The sequence below is a fragment of the Oryctolagus cuniculus genome, chromosome 1 (assembly GCF_051225735.1).
Source record: "Oryctolagus cuniculus isolate XC-2025 breed Fujian yellow rabbit chromosome 1, ASM5122573v1, whole genome shotgun sequence".
NCBI lineage: Eukaryota > Metazoa > Chordata > Mammalia > Lagomorpha > Leporidae > Oryctolagus > Oryctolagus cuniculus.
This window is the reverse complement of record NC_142867.1, coordinates 31,246,498-31,257,090: the sequence shown is the minus strand read 5'-3', so window position 1 is coordinate 31,257,090 and position 10,593 is coordinate 31,246,498. Positions and strand designations below refer to the sequence as shown.

Sequence of the window (10,593 nt, the reverse complement as noted above, 5' to 3'; positions counted from 1 at the left end):
GGTGGTCCCCCTTTAAGGAGGGGTCCAGAGTGGCCCTGGAAGGCTGGTAGACAAAGGAAGAGAAGCAAGGAGGCCAGTGAGAGCTTAGGGATCTGTGGAGGAGCTCAGGGTCATGCCTACCTTCTGCCTGAGTAACCCCTTCCTTGGTAGGACCGGGAGGATCAAGCTAGGTCAGTAAACGGCCTCTGCCCAATGAATACTTGTTGAACAATTGATTAAGTTTTAATATGTAAATTCATCACTTCTGAATCACTGATGCTTGAATAACAGAGGTTCAACTATATGTAGCAGAAATAATCTAAGGACAAAATCTTTTATTATATTCAAATGTAATCTCAACTGTAAACCACCTACTGTACTCTAGACTATGGTGTTCAGCGGCCACCCTGCTGGAGGTGGAATGTGACGCAGGGAGGCACATTTGTACCTTCTAGAAAGTTCAGGGAAATCTCCAATGAGAGATAAGAATAATGCTTCTCTGAGATGTACTGCACACCTGCAAGGCACAACGTCTGATCCACACCCCACCCTGCTCAATTACACACCAGCTGCCCAGGTGTAGAGGGGATCATTAAGGTTGGCATCCACACAGTTGGGAGTCTCTGTGCCGTGGTTGGAGAGTTGAGCCTGGGGCTGGCAGCCTCAGTGACTGTTCCAGTGAGCCCAGGGTGGGGAGTGAGAGATCCTGTGAGCCCGTTGGCTTTGGATCAATGGAGACAACACCACACATGTACACATACAAAAATTTTCTTCAAATAAACAAGACAGGAAGTCTGGGTCTTCAAATTCTTTGTCAGCCATTTAGCAGAGATCCTTTGGGCAGGGGTGGTCTCAGAATCCACAGCTCCTCAATTATCTGCTTATTGTCATTCATTTTTAGTAGAGGTAAAATTGATAATAATAACACATTTACCCTACAACAAGTAGGTACTATACTTAATTTCATAATTTCGTATTTAATGGGCATACAATCTTATAAGCAGCTATTATTAGGATCCCTACTTTGTAGAGGAAGAAACTGTGACTCAGAGGAGTTAAATGGTCTGCGCAAGATTGCACAGCTGGTAAGTGGAGCAACTGGGTTTCACACCTGGGTTCAAGTCCAGCTGCACCATTTACTCAGTGTCTCAGTGTGGGTTCTCCCAGAAACAGACACTGAGATAAGGGTTTGAATGCAAGTGCGTGGTTTATTTGGGAAATGAAGGAAACATAGGAAGAAAGGTACAGAGGTGGTAGAGCGATTGGCTGGAGGCTAACACAGGGAATTCTTGTATGTCATCTCCATAAGGAGTTACTATGGTTTAATATTGCAAAGAAAAACTTGCAAAAGATTTCACAACACTGTTCACAATGGTTGGCGGAGTATTGATTTCTTGACACTTCAGCTCTGCCACATGCATAGCTGGCATACGAGTCACACGTTTCAGCAGTTTTAGAAAAGTAATCTTTAGGTACAGATACAGAGACCAGCAGTGGGTAAAGTCTGAGGGAGTTGGGAGAGCTTTAACAGCATGTTATACAAGAAGTGTAGCTTGGGATTGTAAGATAAAAATGACAGAGGGATGTTTAGCCTACTGGTTAAGAGTTGGGTTAAAATGTTCACGTACCTTATTAGAGTACCCAAGTTGAATACTGGCTCCAGCTCCTAACTCCAGCTTCCTGTTAATGCAGACCCTGGAAAAGAGCAATTATGGCTCAAATAACTGGGTTCCTGCCACTCACATAGGGAACCTGGACTGTGTTCTCAGCTCCTGGCTTCATTGTGTGCATTTGAGGAGGGAATCAGCAAATGGGCACTCTCTCTGTCTGTCTCTCTGCCTCTCAAATAAATGAACAATTTTTAAAAATGACAGTAGCCTCTAGACACGACTTCTCAGAAAGGCTTTGGTGGAACACTTCCTCCAACTCATCAAAATCTTTAAATCAGGCTCTTTGAGGACTTTTCTCCATCCATGCCGTTGTCATCTCACGGGCTAACTCTGATACACACTTGAGTCCTCAAACGTCATGCCTCCTTTCAGAAGCTCTTCCTTCCTTCTCTGCTACCCATGCCTTCACCACACTATGCACACTTCATGGCCATTGCTCAATACTTTGCACATGAGAAGGGATGATGTTTCTCCTGCTTCTCTTTGTATTCCTGGCATTCGTGACACTTGGAGCATAGCAAGTGTCTAACAAGTACTTGTGGAAATATTGAATGATTTTTTGCATCATAACTTCTTATTTGGTTCTACAAAGTAGTGTGTTTCAAGTTTGTCTTCCTACTTATGACAACAGCAGTTACTCTGTCCATGTTACCATTCTTGGAGTTTTAAATAAATTGCTATGGTCCTTAAAATAATCTTACAAGGTAAACAGGATTATCTCTGTTTAAAGAGGATAAGACTGATGATGCTCAGAGAAGATGGCTGATTTCTTCAAGGCAATGGGACCGTCCACTTGCAGATCTGGGGTTCAACCTATGCTGATTTGCTCTCTTTCCACGGCACCACACTCTCCTCTCACTTAGAGCTGCAATGGATTTATGCACTCAGGTGAAATGTGACCGTTTTCTCTTCCTGTTGGATTTCCCTGCAGCACCTACCATGCTGCTTTGCATCCAGAAAATGAGCCATCAGTGCTGGGGAAGGCTTCTGCAATCTTGAGAATGTCAGTTGATCCATTTCCAACAAGCAAATGAGCTCCCCATGATTCTCCACTCTCTGACGTACCATCGTATTTGTTTTCTTCCTAATTCCTCTCAGATGTTCTTTCCTTTATAATCTCCCTCCCTATGGGTGACAGTTGGCATAGCTCACATCTGTTGAAATATTTGCCCTACCAAGGGAAATAGCTAAATTAGCAGAAGTGCTCAACAGTAATAATAAGAGCAGACGAGCAATAAAATGATGGTGACGCCCAGGGGTGGAGTCTGCATTCCTCAAATCCCTCCCTGACTAATTTGCTTTGAACTAGACCCATTAGGACGCTGGGCATCCACTTGCCTATGTGCCTTAGGCAAGGCACCTTGCACATAATTGCATTCATTAAATATTTGAAAGAAGAGTTCATGAATATCTCTTCTGAAGGAAAGGTTGAAATATCACCAATCCATTTTCATTTTCAAATTCCTTCTTCCAAAATGTTACCTTGGGCTCCCATTCCTAGATATCATTGTAATAACCTTAACCAATTTCTTTCTCCCTCCCTCCCTCCTTCCTTCTCTCTCTTTCTCTCTCTCTCTCTCTAAATAGAGAAGTGAGAGTGTTGCTTAACTATCAAAATCAGTGGTAAAATAGGACTCAGATTCAGTATTTGTAAGAAAGGAGATGAAATAACTTTAATGGTTCCTAGCCCAGGTACTTTAAGCTTTTAGGATTTCATAAATCTAAAAAGAATGATGGGGGGCCGGCGCCATGGCTCACTTGGTGAATCCTCCACCTGCAGTGCCGGCATCCCATATGGGCGCCAGTTCTAGTCCCGGTTGCTCTTCTTCCAGTCCAGCTCTCTGCTGTGGCCTTGGAAGGCAGTGGAGGATGGCCCAAGTACTTGGGCCCCTGTACTTGCATGGGAGACCAGGAAGAAGCACCTGGCTCCTGGCTTCAGATCGGCGCAGCGCCAGCCGTAGCGGCCATTTGGGGAGTGAACCAATGGAAGGAAGACCTTTCTCTCTGTCTCTCTCTCTCACTGTCTAACTCTATCTGTCAAACAAATAAAAAGAAAAAAAATCGTTAAAAAAAAGAATGATGGTCTTTGAGCGATTGTTACTTTCTCTAATAATCTAATAGAAATTATATAACACAACACAGGTTAGCAGAAATGTCAGCTTTTATTTGAGGGACGGAAGGGTGCTAGTGTTAAAAATCTTTTTCAAATTGCTAAATAAAGTTAACTTACTGGTTCCCACGGCCAAGCAGTACAAAGACAGACTGTCTCTGAGCCCTTAAAAACCAGGTACTCCAGTGATATCATCAGGGCTTCACCTTGGGGCAACCAACCATCCTGGTTCACCTAGGATGTTATGGATTTTAGCTCATCTTGGGAAAGCCTTCAGTCTGGGAAAATTGAGCCAGTTGATCATCACCCCCCTGTGTTTATCTGTCAGTGTTGGTTGCTAGCTTTTCTTCCCAAGTGGTCTCTCCACATGATAGCAAAAATTGACCACTGGCAGCTCTAGATTTGCCTGATGCTTACAAATAGTAGTCCCGGAAAGTTAAGGGTACATATAGCCTGATAATTCTAACAACATTTTATAGCCTTCAGCTAAACGATTTCTTCCACATCAGTTATTGGACCAGAGAGATAAGGTAGTCATGTGGCCAGCCTGCAGTGGGGAAAATGATCCATGTCATTGACTACGTATCATGTAAGAGGGCAGTAATTCAAAGGAAGAAAGAAAGGAGCTGGTAAGGAAAAAAAAAAAAAGTGCCAATAATACTGAGTTGTTTATTGAGGATTTACTTATAATAGTGCATCTCACATTATTATTCCAAGAATTTACAATGCAATTACAGTCTTGTGCTGCATAGTAATGTTCCAGTCAATTATGGATCACATACATGTTGGAATCTCATAAAAACATAAGATTATTTTGCCTAGTGACATCATAGCAATCTCAGTTTGTGTAGCTATATTCTATAATGTCCACACAATGACACACTTGCCTAAAGATGCATTTTTTTTTTTGACAGGCAGAGTGGATAGTGAGAGAGAAACGGAGAGAAAGGTCTTCCTTCTGCCGTTGCCGGCGCACCGCGCTGATCCAATGGCAGGAGCCAGGTGCTTCTCCTGGTCTCCCCTGGGGTGCAGGGCCCAAGCACTTGGGCCATCCTCCACTGCCTTCCTTGGCCACAGCAGAGAGCTGGCCTGGAAGAGGGGCAACCAGGAAAAAATCCAACGCCCCAAACGGGACTAGAACCTGGTGTGCCAGCGCCACTAGGTGGAAGATTAGCCTATTGAGCCACGGCGCAGGCTTAAAGATGCATTTCTAAGAATATGTCCCTGTTGTTAAGCAATTCATGACTGAGGGTCTTTCAAAAAGCTTGTGGGCAAACACATATTATGGAAAAACTATGCATGGATTTCCAAAAAAAATTTCACCAAAATAATTCCATTTTTAATGCTATTTTTCACAAACTTTCTGAAGTATCCCCGTGTTTTTTTAACAAACGTCTTAAAGGGGCCATCTTTTAAATGATGAAGACTGGTGGAAATTTATTTACAGATTGCTTATTGGTGGAAAGGCTGAGAAGAGCTGAACTTTATCCTGACACAAGAACTGTAAAGAACCTTAGAAGTGAGGTCGTAAAGCACCAGTCAGTTCCTTTATAAACAAGAACCCTTCCAGCACCACAATTCTGCTCTGTCCCACTCACATGTAAAGGATCAGGGCACTTGTGGGGGTGGGGAGGTCCTCCTGTGTATGACAAGAGGAAAGACATTGCACCATGCAGTTCCTAGAAGACACGTTGCGTATGGGACCTACTAGAGGGAAAGATTTCTAAAGCTTCCCAAGGACCATCTGCCCCAAATATCTTTTCCACTTGCTCCCTGGCTGCTTGATCCTTGAAATTCCTCTCTCAGAATTAAAAATAAGCTCTCAGAGATCTACTTTTAAGGGAAAGTGGACCCTTAGGTTGAAAACCATAGTATGCAAGACATGGCATCACATCTTTCAAAGCTGGTTTGACTTGGGTTAGAGCAAAGAGGTAATGCTGGAGAGAAAACCTCAGGATCTGGCATACGAGTATTAGAGAACTCGGAAAAAAAGAGCCCGGGCTGCAGCCATATGAAGTGGAAGAAGTCACAGGTTCAGTTCACAGGATTGGGACTGATTCCCTGCCTTTCCAGAGTCCCGGGGAAGTTTGGTTCCTTCATGCTTTTCCCATACAAGAAAGCTATGAGTATCATTATCCATGTCATTATATTGGTAAGAAACTCCATTTTTAAGGACTAGGGTACTTATAAGGAGAGGAGGGGGGCCGGCAATGTGGCACAGTGGATTAAAGCACTGGTCTGCAGAACTGGCATCCCATATGGGCGCTGGTTCAAGCCTTGGTTGTTCTACTTCTGATCCAGCTCCCTGCTAATGTGCCTGGGAAAGCAACAGAGGCTGGCTCAAGTCCTTATACCCCTGCACCCACGTGGGAGACCCAGAAGAAGCTCCTGGATCCTGGCTTCAGATAGGCTTAGCTCCATCTGTTGTAGCCATTTGGGGAGTAAACTAGTGGATGGAAAATCTTTCTCTATCTCTACCTCTGTCTTTCAAAAATATTTTTTTAAAAAAAGAATGGAAGGAATAGACTATGACCCATCTTGAGAAGAAGGGTCTAGAAAAAATGCCTCCAAATGCCACAAGGCACCACCTCAGAGGCATACCCAGTTCCTCTAAGTAGCATGGAAAGTCAACCCCTCTTACACCACCACTCAGTGGAACTAGTGACTGTATGAGCAGCTTCCTGTTTGGCTCACTTAGTACTTGGCTCTGGCTTAATTATTTTACAAAATATAAGTGTTGGTATAGATATACTAGGGATTTGAGGTACAGGTCCCAGATTCATTTATTAAAACAAATAGCAACATTGTCTGTATGCATTCTCATTCCTTATAAAAATTCCTCCAAGTCTTTGGTCAAGTGGTAGCTCCTCAATGAAGCATTCACTGTTGTGATTGAAAAATAGCAACAGCCCAACCTCAATACTCAACTCTGTTTCCCCAGAGCAATGACTTCTGCCTTCTTGTATGTGATCCAATTTGCCTATTTATTGTTTACTAACTTCCCCAAGGGAAGGTTAAGAGTGAATATCCATGAAGGGTCTAAGGCCTTTGTTCATTGTCATATTCCCAGAATGTAGAACAGTGTCTAGCCTCTAATTTATGGTCAGGAAACACTTAGGAAATGAATGAATGAAATGAATTTATACACATAAAAGGTTGAGTAAAGTGTCCAGTGCATATGCACCAAGCAAAAATGTTAGTTATCACTGCTTTCATTATTACATTGGAGTTCAAAAAAGCAGAAATATTTGTTCTAGGGCATAAAGCTAAAACAATAGAAAATAGAATAACCATTTCCTAATTTCAAAAACAGTAAGATAAACACTCTGCCCCTTATGCTGTCTCACGCATATGCCTCTATCTCCCGTAGGTTCAGATCACTTTGTTCTTTCTTGGCCTTGATCTCTGCTGTATCCTGTCACCAGGGGAGGCAAGTTTCTAGGTAAATATATGGAGAAACTCCATAAACTCATAATGGCTTCTTTGGATTGTGAGGATTGAGACATCAATAACCCACAAATACATTTTGATAAGGAGGAGGACTCCAGATCTTGTTTGTGCTCTCAGATGTTTGCCAACTTCAGGGCACAGAAAGAACCAGATAGTAAAATGGAGTCATGTGCTCTGCACTAAACGCACTTAACCCTTTCTTCACTCCATGTCTTCCTACTTTATACACCAAGGGGCTCTGTTAAGTCTTGAGGTGTCTTTTCTCTCACGAGGACTCCTCCCTCAAAAGCAAACATGGTTAAGACATCAGACTGACAAACTCCTCCCTCCCTCACCACTTTGAAAGTGAGCAAACTGCGTCACAGATACGATCTTTGCTGGGTCACTCAGGAGGAGACAGGGAAAGGTGATGAGGTATACAGGGAGGGGTCCAAAGACTTAATATTGATCAAAAAGATTACCCAACAGACACACAGAATATCTGGGAGAGGTCCATGGTGTGGAGAGAGGACCCAAGGCTCAGGCAGCAGATGGAGGGGTGTAGTGCAGGCTTCATGGCCAGTAAGAACCAAGAACTGCTTCTCTGAAACAGAACTGGGGAAGCCAGCCCAGGGTGCTGCTGAGTGAGCAACACTGTGGGGGTCCTGCAGGGAAGCACCTTGCTGCTTTCTCTGTGACCACTTCATGTCAGGCTAGTGGGAGTCCCAAGGGTGGAAGTGTCTTACGCTTGCTTGTCCTGTTGGGCTGCTGTCCATCTTCTGTACTCAAGGCGACCATCAGGGTCAGGAATAAGAAGAGACATGCTTCGTTCCTGCCAGGATTACTCTGTAAAGCCCATTTCCACCGTGGAGAGAAGAAAGGTGAGAGAAGGTGACTCGATTACTCAACCATTTACTTGTACATATTTACAGGGCCCTGAACTAAGGCCTGGATATAACAATGAGAGTAATAAAATAATGACTGTATGTACCAGCACTGTGTCAAGTGCCTTCCTTGAGTTTATTTAATTTTTACAATGATGCTGTTAGGTGCGTACATTATTCATATTATACAAAGTGAGAGGATTGAGATTTGGAGAAGTCAGGTAACTAGCCCAAAGTCATACACACCCTGTTCTTTTAATCACCATAAATATTTGGGTGGGTCCAGTGCACAGGAGGTTTAGAAACTAGTGAGAAAGACAGACAAGGAATTGTGTGAGAGGTATGGTAACTGCTAAAGGGTTGATCAGTTTTAGCCACATTGCAGTATAATTGTGAGAGCATGGGCATTGCTGTCTGAAGCTCTGAATTATAAGTACCCCTGTATCCTCTACAATAGGATTTCCACATCTCGGCACTAGAGACAATTTGGGCCAGATAACTCATTGTTGTGAGGAGTTGTCCTGTGCATTATAGGATCTTCAGCAGAATCTATCTCCCACATACCAGGAGCACATGCTCCTAGTTGTGACAATGTCTCTAGACATTGACAAATGTCAGCTCAGGGACAAAACTGCTTTGCATTGAGAACCTCTGCTCTATCAGAATAAACCACCTAGAGAGCAAGAAGTGTGTTTTATTCATCATTTAATTCATCTACCCTCCAACTCAATGTACACATTGATAGAACTCTTCACCCAAGAGCAGCAGAGTACACATTCTTTCCAAGTACCTACCAAACACTCTCCAGGACAGACCATATTCCAGGCCATAAAAAGTCTCATTAAGTGGAAAGTAATTGAAATCATTAGATGTGTGTCTTCTGATCACTCTGGAACTAAATGAAAAACCAGTAACAGAAAGCAATTAGAAATCTCCAACTATTGAGAAGTTAGCACATTTCAAAAATATCCCATGAGAACAAGAAGAAATCACAAAGGGAGCTAAGAACTGTCTTGAGCTGAAAGAAAATGAAAACGTAGCATAAGAAAATTAATGGCATGCAGTCAAAGCAGTGCCTAGAGGGATGTTTGTAGCTTTAATTCTTATATTCTAAATAAAAAGCTCAAATGTCAATGAGATAAGTTTGTATCCCAAGAAACCAAAGAAGAGGAGATAAAATTCAAAATAGAAGGAAGAACAAATAAAGATCAGAAAGGAAAACAGTTAAATAAGAAGAGCAAAATAATCACACCAAAAGAAAATTTTTTGTAAAAGTCAACAAAATTAATCAACTTTAAACACAATTTAATTTTAAAAAGAAAAAGAAGACACAAATTCTTAAAGTTAGATAGAACATTACTATACCATAATTACTACAGAAACTACAGAAATTAAGGAAAATTATGAAGAACTTTATGCCAATAAATTGGACAACACAGAAAAGTGGAAAAATCTTAAACATACATAAATTATCAAAACTGACTCAAGAAAAAAATACTAAATCTAAATCTAGGGAGACAACGTCAAGTAAAGAAGTTGAATTATTACTTTAAAATCTCTTCCCTCCCTTCAAAAAAAAAAAAATATCCAGGACCCTGTGAGGTGGCTTCTGTGGTGAATTCTATCCAGCATTTAAAGCAGAGGTAGTATCAATACTACACAAACTGTCAGAAAGTAAAGGAATTAAAAATCTTTACTAGCTTATTCGATAGGGCCAGTGTTTTTTGAGGTCACAAAGAAATTATAGGAGCAAAAAAATTTGATAAACATTATCTCTCATGAACACACAAAGGGATCTCCAGAAAGTTTATGAAAAATGCACATTATGAAAAACAATGTATGGATTGCAACTTTTGCAACAAAATAAATTAAACTTGTACTAACTTGTCACAGTGTGTCCTGGTATTGCTCCTAAACCTCCTCCAGAGACCCTGAATAGTGAATGTCTGACTTCTGAATCCTAGAGGGAGGCTCAGGGATCTGTCTTTACTGACAGCTGTGAAGACAGGGATCTGTCTGCAGGTGGTTCTGATTCAGGAAGCCCCTGGGCCACATTGTGAAATGCACTCTGCTAGAGATAAAAGACTTGGTCAAGCCTGTCAAAAAAAAAAAAAAAACCTTTATTGAATCTTTTTAATTATTTTTAATCATAAATTTCCTTATTTGAAAGGCAGAGTTATAGAGAGAGGGAAAGAGAGAGAGAGAGAGAGATCTTCCATCCACTGGTTCACTCTGCAAATGGCCACAACAGGCAGGGCTGTGCCAGGCCAAAGCCAGGAGGCACGAGTTTCTTCTGGGTTTCCCACATGGGTGCAGGGACCCAAGCACTTGGGCTGTCCTCTGCTGCTTTCCCAGGCATATTAGCAGGGAGCTGGATCAGAAGTGGAGCAGCCAGGACTCAAATTGGCACCCATATGGGATGCTAGCACTGCAGGTTTCATTTTTATTTTTTATCAGCCTTCCTGGAGTATGATTTGTATAGCATTAAATGCATTTATTAAAAGGGGACATTTCAATGAGT

General features: G+C 42.1%; 1 long non-coding RNA gene across 1 annotated transcript; it reads right to left on the bottom strand.

The window, feature by feature from the left end:
- Window positions 1-1,607: 1,607 nt before the first annotated feature.
- Window positions 1,608-8,968, bottom strand: LOC149128337 (uncharacterized). Its single transcript, XR_016212689.1, has 3 exons — window positions 8,867-8,968; window positions 7,935-8,034; window positions 1,608-1,674 (listed from the first exon to the last, which is right to left on the bottom strand). It is a non-coding gene; the product is annotated as an uncharacterized LOC149128337 (long non-coding RNA).
- Between the last annotated feature and the right edge of the window lie 1,625 nt (window positions 8,969-10,593).